At 48.6% G+C, this 14,571-nt stretch overlaps 2 long non-coding RNA genes across 2 annotated transcripts; both read right to left on the bottom strand.

The window, feature by feature from the left end:
• Window positions 1-2,403: 2,403 nt before the first annotated feature.
• LOC130189104 (uncharacterized) lies at window positions 2,404-3,797 on the bottom strand. The gene is made up of 2 exons (XR_008830706.1): window positions 3,171-3,797; window positions 2,404-3,084 (listed from the first exon to the last, which is right to left on the bottom strand). It is a non-coding gene; the product is annotated as an uncharacterized LOC130189104 (long non-coding RNA).
• A 1,006-nt stretch (window positions 3,798-4,803) lies between these two features.
• Window positions 4,804-8,062, bottom strand: LOC130189332 (uncharacterized). Its single transcript, XR_008830759.1, has 2 exons — window positions 7,913-8,062; window positions 4,804-5,355 (listed from the first exon to the last, which is right to left on the bottom strand). It is a non-coding gene; the product is annotated as an uncharacterized LOC130189332 (long non-coding RNA).
• Window positions 8,063-14,571: the final 6,509 nt, after the last annotated feature.

Here is a 14,571-nt window from a genome sequence, read left to right as displayed (position 1 = left end):
TGGTTCCTGCTCCGGCTGCTTAGTTCTAGGTTTATGGATATGACTGATCCATCATCTCTCATTTTTCAGTCTCAGTTGATTTCTTGGAGCCCCAACAAAGAAAAAAGGTAAATTGTTGTTGACAGTTAGTCAGATCCATCTCGCGGTCAAGGGGTCGTTCCCGGTCACATGACCGAAAATGAGGACCTTGAACAGTCATTCATTTGCGGACCTTGCTATGGTTGGGAAGAACTAATATTTTTTTATAGTCAAAGTAATAAAGAGTAAACAGTAATAAAGAGTAATATGAAAAAGTCAAACAAGTGATGGTGACGTGTTTGTTGGAGCAGGAAGACGACACTGAGACAGACTGAGGAGGGAACCGTGTTGGGGGCGTTTACTGGGTCCTCTGGGTCTGAGATGGGAGATCCCAGCGGCCTGCAACGGGCCTCGGTGCACTGCGGCGCCAAGAGAGGCTAAATCAAGACGCACGCCCGGGTTGAGAGATGCTGAACGGAACCGATGGAGAACATGGAGCGAGGTCGGCATCCATAGCCATGCCTCAAAGTCACGGATGGAAAACTCCACAACAGAAGGGTCGGCCTGCCGCTGTTGCCGGTAACACCTCACACACACACACACACACACACACGCAAACTTCACAAATCATACACAGCGGTGAACACGTTTTTATCCACGACCGATGATACAGGGGTGCGTGTGCATCCCCAGTGTGCCGGTTAAAGCACGGCAACGTACGGCGCCGAAGCTCGACTTCTCCAGCTTCTGTCAAAACACGGGCGGCAAACAAAGAGACGCTCTTGTTTGTCATCACATAAAGTGATCATACAGTGGAATAACTTAACTGACAGCAAAGAAAGTAGAAATCTGGTGCAATTAAATAAAAAAGGTTGAAAACATGACTCTGCAGAAGTATAGACTTGACGGTATTGATGAAGCAGAAGAAGAAACGGATTATGGGGACAAATGCTTGAATTTCTGGTTTGTTTGTTGTTGTTGTTGGGTTTTTTTATATATATATAAGGCTCTTCGGAAAAAAGTTTTTAAAGCAATCATAGGTTAGGGCACTTTTAAGCTAGATAGCTTCAGCCTAAACCCTTTCGGTCAGCCACATGTATCTTTCTTCTTCTTTTAAAATTCCTGGTGGTTGTACATTTTGCTGATCGAAATAAATAAACTCATTCATTCATTCAGTAGAATAATAATGAAAAACAAACAGTAAATGGAGTATTTCTGAGTTATAATATCACTTTGAAGCCATCCAGTCGAAATGTACGGCAACCAGCGTCATCATTTCCAACAGTGTTCAGGTCAATGCCCATTGCAAACAAACGCACAAGCGGGAATAAACGGCAGAATGTATGCACATAAAAAATTAAACATAGCTCCTCCCATTTGCCTGACAGCACTGGAGGTGTAGTACCACCAGCTCCGGGGCTATTAAAGCCAGATCTGGCCTCTTTCTCTTGCCGTAGTCCTCCGGGATCCTCAAACCCGCACGGCAATGACGGCGGCAATGTCACGCGGTCACCTGAGCCGAGCCATTATTACACCGGGCATCCTTAATGGCCCTATAGATTAAAGTCCAGCGGAACAAGACACCAGCAGATTAAAAAGAGGAAGATAGGAAAGAGGATGATGAATTGCCCCCTCGATCGCTAGAGAATCACGCATAAATTACGAGGATGTGTTTAGGTATAATAACCGCCGCCGTTTTAAGCGATTGCTCACTCTTGCCGAGCTGTTGTGTACGGATGCAGATGTGGGGGGAGGATGGAGGAGGGGGGATGTGGGGGGTTGATGGGTGTAAAGAAAGGAGCGGGTCGCCGCTGTCTACTCAATCACATCACCGTCAAGGGTATCGCCCTGACACCGTCTCCACTCGGCGCCCCGAGCCTCCACACAAATCTCCTGATGGGCAGACGCAACACTCAAACAGCAACCGTCCGCCCCCCCACAGCCGGGGGCCCCGAAGGCTCCCCGCGCTTGTCAACGTGGGCCCCCAGAGCCGGGAGCCCCGACAACAACTGATTATTCAGGATCTAGGCTAACAAGGAACTGGCGTGTGGATCTCAAAACAACATGTTGTGGTTGTGAATACATCATGAAGCCGGGGGAACAGGCTGTCGACTCTTCTTCTTCTTCTTCTTCTTCTTCTCCTTCTTCTCCTTCTGCTGCTTCTTTCTCTCACTGGATGTGCCGAGGATTCATCAGGTAGGAGGGCTGAAGCCGCACATCTGGCTCTCAGTTTCACAGCAATAACAGGTGAGATCATAAGAAAAAAACTCTTCTCACATATCAAAATATAACATAAATAAGCAATGAATAATCAATATTACTTTACAATCAAACTAAATACAAATGTCAAAATAAATAGCTCCAGAAAAGTCATTTTAGAAAATAAAAAGTTTGAAAGTGTTTATTATGTGTCCAGTGGAGTATTGAGTCAGTGAGTTTCAACTTTGTTTTTTTGTTGGCACGTTAGGCTACATACTTTTGGGATTATTCGCTCCGTGTCATCTCATAGTCAGCAGACCCAGAAGCAACAGGTACGGGGAGATGAAAGAGACGGCAGTTTGGGATCCAACACACACGGACACACAAAATAACCTGGAGTCACATGAACGACTCCTCATTATTTAGCTGGGGTTTTTTTCCTCTCACAAATCTATCCGCCGAACAAGGATGATGATGAAAGGTGAGCGCACGGTGGCTCAGTGGGTAACACTGTCGCCTCACAGCAAGAAGGCCCTGGGTTCGAATCCCGGTCGTCCCGGTCGTTCCAAGTCCTTTCTGTGTAGAGCGTGTTCTCCTCGTGTCTGCGTGGGTTTTCTCCGGGTACTCCGGTTTCCCCCACCATCATAAAGACATGCACCGCAGCCTCACCCTGGTTCGTATGGATGTGAATGAATGTTGGTGGTGGTCGGAGGGGCCGGAGGCGCTGATTGGCTGCCACGCTTCCGTCAGTCTGCCCCAGGGCAGCTGTGGCTACTGATGTAGCTTACCACCACCGGGATGACTGTGTGTGTGTATGACTACTGGACTCTGGACTCTGTAACGCGACTTCGGGTGACTTGAGAAGCGCTATAAAAAATAAATTATTATTATTATTATTATCCACAGCCGAGCACACGCCAAGGATGAATATCCCTGCATCGGTTTCCTCTCACCTTCCCAGTGCTGCAGCCTGAGCCATCTGCAGCCACTCGACCGGCCCGGGAGTTGGCCGGAGTTCAGGCCCGCCACAGTCCACCCGCCACCGTCTCTCAGACCCACGCCTCAGGGACCGGGCATTCGTCGCCCTTCACCACATCCCTCTTCATCAGCACCACTCGGTGTTCAGCACGATACTGCAGTCCCAGTGCTTTTAAATCCATGTATGTTTCTCTCTCTCTCTCTCTCTCTGATTGCTTAAAGCCCGAGTGGTGTAATGCTAGCGCAGCAGGGAGCTGAGGAGCAAAACAAACTTTGGGCACTTAACTAAATAGTATTCACAATGGCAAATTAGAAAGAAATACTGAAGTGGTTGCGAGCCATTCCACCCAATCAACCACACTTACACACACACACACACACACACACACACTTGAGAGTGCGTTTCTCCTCTGCGACTCATTATAGACCTGAAAATAAGCAGAAAATTAAGGTGAATGAGCAAAATTGTTAAAGGATCCACTGGTTAATATTTACATAGCGCTTTGTCTCCATGAACATCTTATATACTCCAAAGCACGCAGAGAGAAAGGAGGATTAATTGTTCCACTTTGCCTCCCATTAATCCATGAAGACGCTACAGGGCTGCTCCCCCTCCTCCCTCGCTGCATTTTTTTTTCTCTTCCTTCCTTTCTTGTCTTTCATGTCCCCGATGACCCCCCCCCCCCCCCCCCCCCCCCGGGGTCAAAGTGGCAAGGCAGTGTGATTCTCCCCAGCAGCACCTGAAGGAAATGAGAAGGCAGAGTCGAGGGCTGTCAGCCGCCGTCTCGAAATAGCAGGTGGCAACGAAACCGAGAGAACAACAGAGTACGGGGGGGATGCCCGAATAGAGACGTGAGCTCAAAGCCGCCAGCCCGCAGGCTCATGAGCTTAAGTCCCTCCGCTACACTGCACACCACTAACCGGGCCGCCAGTTGCCAACTCGCGGATGACTAAAGCGCCGCGGCCACCCGAGCTCGGCCACAGACGCAGGAGAGCGGCGGCGCCTTCGCCGGCCTCTGCAGCATCACTGAGAAAACATCCGGCACGCACGCGGCGCGGCGGCCGACCTGAGAGGATTGAGCTCGTCTCCAGGGTGAACGCAGCCAGCGTGCTCCACTCTAACCACAAGCGTCTGGACAACTAAAGTACACACTCGGTGCACTGTAGAGACACACACACACACACACACACAGAGGACAAACAGGATCTATTTGTCTCTCGTAAGTGGCAGTTCACTACCGTACCATTAACCTTGGAGAGAGGGAACTAATAGAGAGTGGGCTCCCGTACCCTTTCCTAGTCTCTATTTAATTTGTCCTTTAAAGGAAAATTCCCAGAAGGCACTGCTCTGTGTCTCAGCAGACCGCTGAATAATGTGGGAATAGCACACACGCCACTGGGATTGTGTGAGTGGAAAATAACAAGAAATGTAAAGCATGTGTGTGTGTGTGTGTGTGTGTGTGTGTGTGTGTGTGTGCGTGTGTGTACGTGCCCACATTTTCACACTGCAACCCGCCCAAAAGATAAGACATGGCTTTGTTATCCAGCCACACCTGGATGACAAAGAGGTTGAACTTTGCGAGACAAAGCCACAAGTAGAGGCTGTAGAGATTCCTTCTATTTCTCAATGAGGGTCGATGCCTTTATTTGCGGCTCGTTTTATCTTTCTAATACCTCAAGTGTCCCTACTTTCCTCTCCGCTAGACAGTTTCACATGTCCAGCGACAAAGAGAGAATGTGGGTGGGTGAAGATTTAAAAAAAGGAGGTGAGAGATGGATACACCGATTACTCTCTGGATCCAAATGGGGCTGAATTTTTTGGAGAAAAAAAATCATCGGCGCACACATCGTGTTGGCTCTCCTCACCCGGAACATCAAATCATAAAGACTGAGCATCCGAGAGACCACAGGGAGATGTTTGAGAGACGGGCCGAACGGGAAGAGCCAAAGGGCAGCGAAGAGAGAGTCCGGCTTGTGAAGGGTGAGCTTGTTCGTGGAAGGAGGCGGCGGGAAAATCACCAGAAGCTCAAACACTCGCCCACGAAAAGGGATTTAACGCCACACCACTTCTTGTGACAGGCGTCTGCGTCCCTGCGTCGCCGCGACATCAATACAGCTGTAGCGGTCAACGTGCCAGCCGCTCGCCATCTCGCCGTAGGCCTATGGGAGAATGGAGATGGGGAGGAGGAAAGAAAACAAAAGGGATTGATATAAATGATCTGCTGGCCGCGAGACGCCCCCAGGCGGGGGCGAGCGAAGGTCCGCTCGATACCGATCGATCGCGGGAGGTGCGGGCATTCGTCTTGATTCTGACTAATTAGGGCAGCGGCTGACGACGAGGAGGGTTAGAGAGACAAGTAGTCAGCGTGTGTGCATGTGTGTGTGTGTGTGTGTGTGTGTGTGCGTCAGTGGGACCTCCCAGATCACAAAACCAAGCCCCCCATGTTTACAAAGCGTGGAACAAGTGGAGGATTAAGGAAATCAGTTGAGGAAACAACACATTAGTGTCGCCGCCAAAATTAATTCCCCATGGTGGCCTGAGAGGCAGGTTGGGGGGGGGGGGGGGGGACCCATCTCTCAATTGTTTGTAATTTTTAAAAAAAAAACTTGTTTGCGTGAGAACTGCAGATTATCCCGTGCACACGTCCGGCCTTTGGTAGCCGAGAGGCAGCAGACACTTTTTTTGTTTGTTGCTTCCCCCATTGCACAGAGAGACATCAAAGCCTTCTAATTGACATTTTGGCTTGATAGAAAAATGATTTAGTTGCACGGTGTGAAAAGATGATGGGACGTAAGCTCCTGGTCCAGGTCGAAAAAGAGATGACCCGAGGCCCGGAGTGTCAGGGTGCAGGAGAACCACTGAGAGCGGGGAGGTGTGGGCCGGGAGGCGCCTCGGAGTTTAGAGCCAAAGCTCTTTTCAAAGACGGCAGACGTCGAGCTTAGACTCGGATTTCTATCTGTCCCTCCCCGAGGACGTTCGCGGCGTGAAGTGGAAGGCGGCAGAAAGGAAGTATCTCATGAACGAAAGGGCAGCAGCGGGGACAATTCTACCTGACTGGAGATCACAATCTGACAACCAAAACACACACACACACACACACACACACAGGCGTTGCCTCGTGCAGTGCTGGTCCGCTCAGACAAAAGTGACAAAGTATCAGGGAGTGAAAGTGACAGACAGGCAGCGTATCTGTATCAGACAAGACCCCATTGTTGAGGAGAGACGAAAAAGCTCACGCGGGCCGGCTCGGCGCCCTCTGTCACTCACTCTCGGCGGCCGAGACGGAGGCTGACAGATACACTCGATCGCCAGCTCCTCGCTTCTTGTTCTTTGACACATCAACTTCTCTGCCCTTTCCACCTCCGGCACATTGTTCCCGGCCAGCTATTCATACGCCCGGCGACCCCCAGTGGGCGTCGCTTTATCGGGTTGGAAACTAACGCCGGGTGTCTGGACAACCCGCACTCTAAATACCTCATGGGTGTCACTCTCCAAACACCAAATCACCCAAACAGGGTGGACACGTCGCCTGAATCCTCCACTCGTCAGCGCGAGTGTGATGTCCTAATGAGCGCCCGGCCGTCGGTACCGGTCCACATAACCGCTCGCGCCCTGAGGGGGACAATTATGGAGAGCAGGAGATGTTTTCCCTGATAAATGTTGTCACCGCTGGTACCGGTACTAATAAGCTGTAATTTGCGGCTGTAGACTGTGATGATGCACACTGGAGCGGCACAGGCAGACAGATGGGCGAGCCCTACAATGCTTCACGTGGAAAGTGACACAAATGCTTTCATTAACGCCGAGCGGAGCGGTCCACACACTTCGCAGGCAGTGGTTATGAGCGCAGGCCCGCGTGACAGATTGATAAGTTCCCCCGCTCGTGCAGGAAGGTGCTCCGCAAGACGGGATATGATCCAATTTCTTATCACAGGGCGTTTAGTAGGATTTTATTCAGAAAGGTTAATGTTAGTGTGTTGTTATTGTTGTTAAATGTTGTTTTCTGCCCTGAACTAGATGTTACCGGGTAGATCTTCCTCTGGGGGAGAATAGAGCAAAAGTCAAATTGCTATTTTAAGACATCCCGTTCTGTTTGGGGTGCGTATACGTTTCAAACTATCTGCTGACATTTTAATTGGCGGGCGCTCTGCCTGATGAGCCCACTACATCTGGCACGCAAAATATCCTCTGAGCATCTACTCATCTACTCAAATAAGTTGATTTTATTTGGCTCAGCTTGGAAAGGCGGTTCAGAACTCATTCAGTTCAAATGGGGAAAAGCGGTGTTGGTAATAGCTGCTTTGTTTCGTGGGTGAACCAATCGGTGACGAGCATCGGGAGGATTTGACAAACCTGAAAACTCTGAAAGATTCCACAATTTTGCAGAGTCTGATAATTGGTTAGTTGATCTATTATATGTTTGATTCATGGAGGAATTATTAAGTCTGTCGTAAAATAGTCACGACAAAGGCCCGTCCCACGTTATCCACGCTGAAAACCACCAAAAACCCCACAGGCAGTAAACGCACCATTCAAGTGGAACCACTTTCACTTGATAAATGCATTTAATGTTAATATAATAACACAAATGATTTTCCCGCTGATGAAACTATTGATGAATCAACTTCCGTGGCTCCTGGTGGTGATGATGAGTGTGTGTGAGGCAAAACAAAGAGATGAAACAACATTTTAAAAAAGAAGGCTCTTCCTACTTACTGGCTGTGGGAGCAGAGGAAGAGCAGAGGGCCAGAGAGACGGATCATTAAACAGACACAGGTGGCTGGACGCCGCGCCGCGCCGTCTGATGTGCGGCTGAGTGACGGCTACCAGTAGAGCCGGCTCGCCTCGGCCCATCGGCAGACGGGACACCAGCGGCAGTCTGCGGCGCCGGCTAACAATCAGCGTGAACAGCTGAGCAGACGCCCTCGCCGGACTGCTCCCCTCTCCTCCCCCCACCTCTCTCTCTTTCCCTCCCATCCCTCTAACTTTTACTCTCCCCTCTCGTGTCACCATCCTGCCAGAAGACTGATGGGAGGATGTGTATTGTTGTCATCGTGGCAACGTGGTGTCACCGTAAAACCGTCGTGCGCTGTCAATATTTACCCTGATTAGAGCGGCCTTGTTAGGCCGCCCGTCTGACAGCGACCCGTCTGATGGCGGATTCATTCAGATGTGGCCTTAGGGGGGGGCGAGATAATCCATGGGAATGTTGCTTCAGCGCATTTGGGGGAAACATTGGAATAGGTTGGAGCGTGCATGTAAAAACACCTTAACTGTCAAATGTCACCCTGACGCTGTTGTGTTGGAGGCGGGGGAGCATTCAGCCAACAACAGCGACATACCAGTCATTTTAAAACGAGGTGACTGATGTGTCACAGGGGATAATAAGGCGGCTGTGGGGGTCGTTCCGCTGTCAGTGAGCAGACAGCTCAGTCAGCGTTTCATAGATTCATTTACACAGGCCCTTAACAAGTAGTCAAATCCCTTTCCGTTCTCTCAGAGAGGGATACAAAATCCACCCATTTATGCCCCACACCAAGCCAGGTCTTCAATTTAATTCCCCATCTGTGGCCGGCTTGAAATAATATCCAAGAAATGAGATCCGTGACCCTGAATACAGAGTGTGGAGCAGGGAGGAGAGGCATGGCCTGGTTCTGTGGCTAAGAGGCATGCCTTAGGCTGGAGAGGGGGTGCGGGGGGGAGAGGCTTGGATCCCCTCCCCAAGTGCCCAAGTGGCATGGCTAAATATTTGCCCTCCTCCACTTGGATGTCTAGACCTTCCACCCCTCCCCACCCCCCTCCCCTTTTCCCCATCACTCCTCTGCCCTGCTCAGGAGCGGCGAGAGCTGGCACGGTCAACCGGGCAGGAGGCCAAACGCGCGACTAAAAGTTTCTCTCCGTGCTTGCCAGAGGTCACGGTAGTTCACCAACCTGGAAAGAATGAGCTTTGAATTTTTAAAAACCTCCGGGGCACCATTTGGGGAGTCGCACGGCCTCCGAGCGAGAGACAGGAGGCTGGGAGGGAAGAAAAACGCTGTCAAATGGTCTTTGTGCTCGGCGATGATTCGGAGAGAGAGGAACCCTTTAGAAGTCGGCGAGCGGTCTCTGCGGACGTCCCCGCGTTGGTGTTCCATATTCATTACCTTCCTCCACATTCACATGGCTGGCTTTTAATTGCCTTACGATTCAGACTAAAAAAAGAGCGAGATGAGCGGAGTGAAAGCACCGGGCCTCCTGAGGGGGGAGGAAGTCCACCACCAGCACACTTAACCTCATAGCTGCATTAACGTCCAATAAGAGCCCTCATTATCTATAACCAGATGATTCCCTCTGCTATCGGTTCAGTAGATTTCTTTTATTCTTCTTTTTTTTTGGGCTCCAGCAAACTGACGGACCAGCATGCATCACTGCTGTGCAGGCACTGAAGTTAAAATTCAAGCAGCCCCACACAGATCATTGAGCAAGTCAAACGAAACATCTTTAATTTAATTTCTCCTCTTTATCCGTCGGAGGTGTTCCACCGGAGTCACAAACCCGGAAACTTCAGACTACGCAGAAGAAAAAAACAACAAGGACGAGACACTGACTCATATCTTCACTTGTGATTTCACTTCTTGATGGCATTGACGTGACATCATCCCAGCTTGTGGTTGAAGGTAAATGGTCCCAACAAACCGCACACTAACCTGCTCGTGGGTTCTGGAAACAGACGTTGATGTTGAGTTTTATCCAATGTTTTTATGGGGGGCTTTGAGAAGGCAGACGTCTCTACGGCTGGTATCTCGCACAAAAACAATCTAGATTTTTTTTTTTAAAGCACTACATGTAAGATCTTGGGGTGAACAGTTCAGAGATTATAAAGTCCAATGGGCGGTATTGTTGATGATGAAGTGTTTCCCAACAAGCACTGTCTACTTCTGGCAGCTGGTCAAGTGTGATTTAAATTGTGTAAAGACATATCTAAAAATATCTCAGACGCAGGCTTATTTTCTGGAAAACAAATACTCTTCAGCTTTTAAATGCATTCATATATTAATTCTGAACATCAACAGGACTGTAAACATAGTACTTCTACACAGTGGTTTTTGTACTTTGATAAAGGACCCGCCACTGAATGCTCCTACAATCGTGCTTTAATTTCCATATCTCTGGACAGCAATAGACAACGATTACATGAAATCAGCGAGCCATTCACACGGTAAACGCGGTGAGACAATCTTCGCAACCAAGGTTTTGATTTCCTTAATGTTTTGTTGCAGAATCAATAAGCAATCAGTCATGTTTAATAATGGCAATCTGACACTGATGGATGGACAGAAGGAGTCAAACGTGACGTAAGAGCACAGACTTTACTGGCTTCTCGCTCCTATTACTCACTAAACACAGAAATATGGAGTTTGTATGTCTGTCTGTCTGTGTGTGTGTGTGTGTGTGTGTGTGTGTGTGTGTGTGTGTGTGTGTGTGTGTGTGTGTGTCGGAGGAGGAGGTGGGTCAAAAGTAAAGTGAAAGTATGAAAGCCAGAGTAAGAAAGTGTGTCCAGTGCGTGTGTTGTGTGCATGTGTGTGTGTGTGTGTGTGTGTGTGTGTGTGTGTGTGTGTGTGTGTGTGTGTGTGTGCATGCATATGCGAGAGAGAGAGAGTGAGTTGTTCAAGGGGGATATAAATAGAAGAACAGAAGAACAATGTGCATCTAGTGAACAATAAAGAATGCGATATCATGCATTAATATTATTATAAAGACTTGTGTGGTTGTCATAGTCAGTGCGTTTACATGCATTCGAATAACTGGCTTAGTCGGACTGAAATCGAATTATCCGTTTCATGTAAACACCTTTGTTCGACTATGTGCGGTCCGACTACGATCCGATTAACACCCCTGGATAACTCGATCCGATCCGGTTGATAATTCGACTATCGCGGCATGTAACGGTGAATTGGATTAGGAACTGGACTTTGCGTCTTTGCGCATGCTTGAGATCCCGCCGCCCTCCTCCCTCCCTCCCATGTCGTGACCCGGAAGTCGAAAGAGACGATAAGTTGTCACTGCCGGGAGCCTGGCCGACAGAAAACAAACAAACAACCAGTACCGCTGCTAAGCATGTTGGTGCCCTAAGCATAACTCCTCATGATGCCCCCCTGAGATAGGATGTGTTCGCGGATGTGTCGGCGCGCATCACGGCAGAGCGATGCGACCCGAGAAGTGTTAACGGGGGGGGGGGGGGTGCTGAGCGATTAAACATCTCTCTTGTTCTGCCTGTTTTGTGATATACATGCCTAAAAGGCGCCTAATATTTCTAGACTGAAATAATATCGGCATTATAATTATTATAACTATGAGAACTTTTTTAGTTTCCTATTTTGTGGAGCCCCCTCAGGACTTGGTGCCCTACGCGCAGCGCGTAGTGCGCGTTATGGGAGCGGCGACGCTATGGAGAACACAAGAGCCGCCACACATCTCTGGACCGAAGAGCAGACAGAATTTATGCTTAATGTATTGAAGGAGTTGAACATAGGCTACTAAAGTGCATGGTTCTTTCTCGAAATGTTGATGTTGTTGTTGTTGGTTGTTGTTGGTAGTGGTGAAGAGGTCAAGCGGAAATGGCTGTATCACCACGAGTTGTAATGAAAACAGCGCCACCTATCGTATCGGATATGACATGCTTTCGGCCAATGATTCGAATTACTCACTGCCATGTACTGTATATTGGAATAATAGCAGATGACCCAGAAGATAGCATAGTCCGACTAAAGCAAGATTCGAATTATACCATCATGTAAACGCACTGAGTGACCATCACTTGTCTCTCGCCATGCCATGAGATTGTTTGCGTGGATGCTCATCACTACCACTCAGTGAAATAATACAATGCTGTATCACTGCGTAACATTTCAATAGTTAACTGAGATGTCGTTGATCCAGGTCTCACAGACCGACCACAGCGTTCAACAGGCTCCCGGTTCAAAAGAACTGCCAACGTATTTGTATTTTTTTCCCTCGGAGCCCCCATGCGATGAGGCAGCAAACTGCTCGAGAAGATGAGGAGACATTCCCGTTGCACTCACTGTTTTTCTCTGCGCTGCACTGCCCGGTTGTTCCGGGCTCTGGTGGTTATATTCTGTCACATTAGCGTTGGGATAGAGGATATGTTGACAGAGAGAGGACATTGCACATGGAGACCGCAAGGCTTTTCTAAGGCTGGTGGCATGGGGACACGAAGACAAGTGTTGTGTGTGTGTGTGTGTGTGTGTGTGGAAGGAAAAGGTTGCCTGTGGAGCGGAGCATGTGGATGCCCACCCACTCAGCAGCCCTCGCGGCCCTCGTCATTTCGCATCAATCCACAGCCCCTCAATATAAATAGGACAGGCGTCCTCAAGCTATGCAGCGCTAAGAGAGGCGGCGGCATAATGCAGCGACCCTGGGCCCCCCAGCCTGAAATATGACTCTACGCTGTAATGGCAGTTTCCCACCACTCTGTTAGCTGGGGAACTATGTTGGCGGTTAATATACGTGATATTAATGTACTTGTATAGCAATACAAGGTGAGAGGATGCCGCGGGATATCAGTAAAACTGTACTTTTGTTAACCACTTCTTAACTTCTTGAAAAAAAATTTTTTTACGGGAGTTTAGGTGCTTTTTTCGCACACTGTTTTCAGAGCACTTCTCGAGATCCCTGTACTGCACCTTCAAATTAATTGTGTGACATTCATGTCAATCAGCACCTCGAACATCGTGCAAAAGACCGCTGGGGGGAAGAATAAATAATCATTTCTTGCCATTTTTTTTCACCCCAATGTATTCAATCCATGGAGAGAATTAATACATAACATGCAGCTGGTTTACAAAGTCTGCTTGTCCAATTTGAAACATCTGCACAACACTTCCAGCCCAAAAGCCAAAGAGCACGGCGCCAACTCAACGGTCTGATTTCACAATTGTTCGAGGGCGTTTGAGGAAAGTTCGTTTGAATTTTGCCTGTAGAAAGTACAAAGTGGGCTACACGCGTGCGCGTGGTTCTGGGCTGTAAGGAATCGAAGGTGGTGCACGAGAATAGAGCACAGTTCCACGCGGTATAGCTTCCCCGTGGCGTCGGAAACTTCACACTTCATTACTGGAAGGCCAGCGACGTGTGAAGAGCGACGTGTAGGAGCAGTGGGCAGGGGAGCGTGTGGGCATGTGTGTGTGTGTGTGTTCGGGGGGTATTAACTAAGGGTGTGTGTTTGAAGTGCATTCTGGAAGCAGGATCAAGCCATTCACATGGAAACATTGTTTCATGCATTCAAACAGCTGGGAGGTGTTGTCAGTGTCAAATGAAGGAAGACGCCCAAACAGCTGGCAGGGCATTTTTGTGGCTCTGCTTACAACTACGCTTTAATAAATGCCGTCTGATGCACACGCATGGAGCAATTTGCAATGAATCACACACTAAATGAGCTCCAAATTACTTTCATGCAGTTGAATCCAGGAGTCCATACCCTGCCTTGAGAAAGGAGTAAACAAATCGGCGTCCTCTACTTCCACCAAGTGCCCAAAAGCAGAATGTCACACTTGATTTTGCTCTTCTTTTTTTTTAAAGCAGAGCTGCCTCCATGCAGCACAGAGGTCTCAGTTATGAAGAAGTTCTGATGAATGGTTAAAAACAATTATCGCAATCATAAGGTACTCAACATACCTCAACTATTCCTTTCACTCAGCGAGTGCCGGTGATGCAGTGCAACGACCTTCTGTGGGATTTCCAATCAGAATTATTAACCTTCAAAAGACGTCATCTCGCATTTCGATAAATTGTGATGTTTTAGTTCTGGCAAAGGCCGTTTCAGTGCCAGCTGCCTATCTGAATTTTAAAAGAATAGCTCATTATTTTGACATCAGCATTTTAATTAGACTATAGCACTGGCATGCCTGTAGTGCTCAACGCCTACGAGTGAGTGCACATGTACCTTCTGTTAACTGCGGGACAATCGAACATTCATTTTCAATCAAGAACTTTGGGATCTGTGGCAGCATCCCAGGGCACTTTCTGTGACTGCCAACGCTGAACATTTAGCTCCGATTTGAAATGTTGGCGACTGATACTGAGCCAGGAAGCCAGAATAGCAGCAGGACAACGCTATCGCTGTCAAATGGACAGCTGACAAGACCCGTGTTCATCGATATATGGTCCGGAGACGGCCAGCTGTAGTGTAGCGTAGACATTATACAAGCGGGCAAAGCAGGTCCTCGATGGGGAACAGGAATCACTGTGAGCCAATAGGAAGACGTGGGTATTTATTTGGTGAAGAGACAGCTTTCTCGGACAGCACATAGAGGATCAATTGGAATCGATACAAAGTAAAGACCCAAGACATCCCAGTAGTAACATTGGGGAATGGAATT

This window comes from Pseudoliparis swirei, chromosome 23, assembly GCF_029220125.1.
Source record: "Pseudoliparis swirei isolate HS2019 ecotype Mariana Trench chromosome 23, NWPU_hadal_v1, whole genome shotgun sequence".
Lineage (NCBI taxonomy): Eukaryota > Metazoa > Chordata > Actinopteri > Perciformes > Liparidae > Pseudoliparis > Pseudoliparis swirei.
The sequence above is the reverse complement of the archived record's forward strand: the minus strand, read 5'-3'. Positions and strand labels throughout refer to the sequence as shown.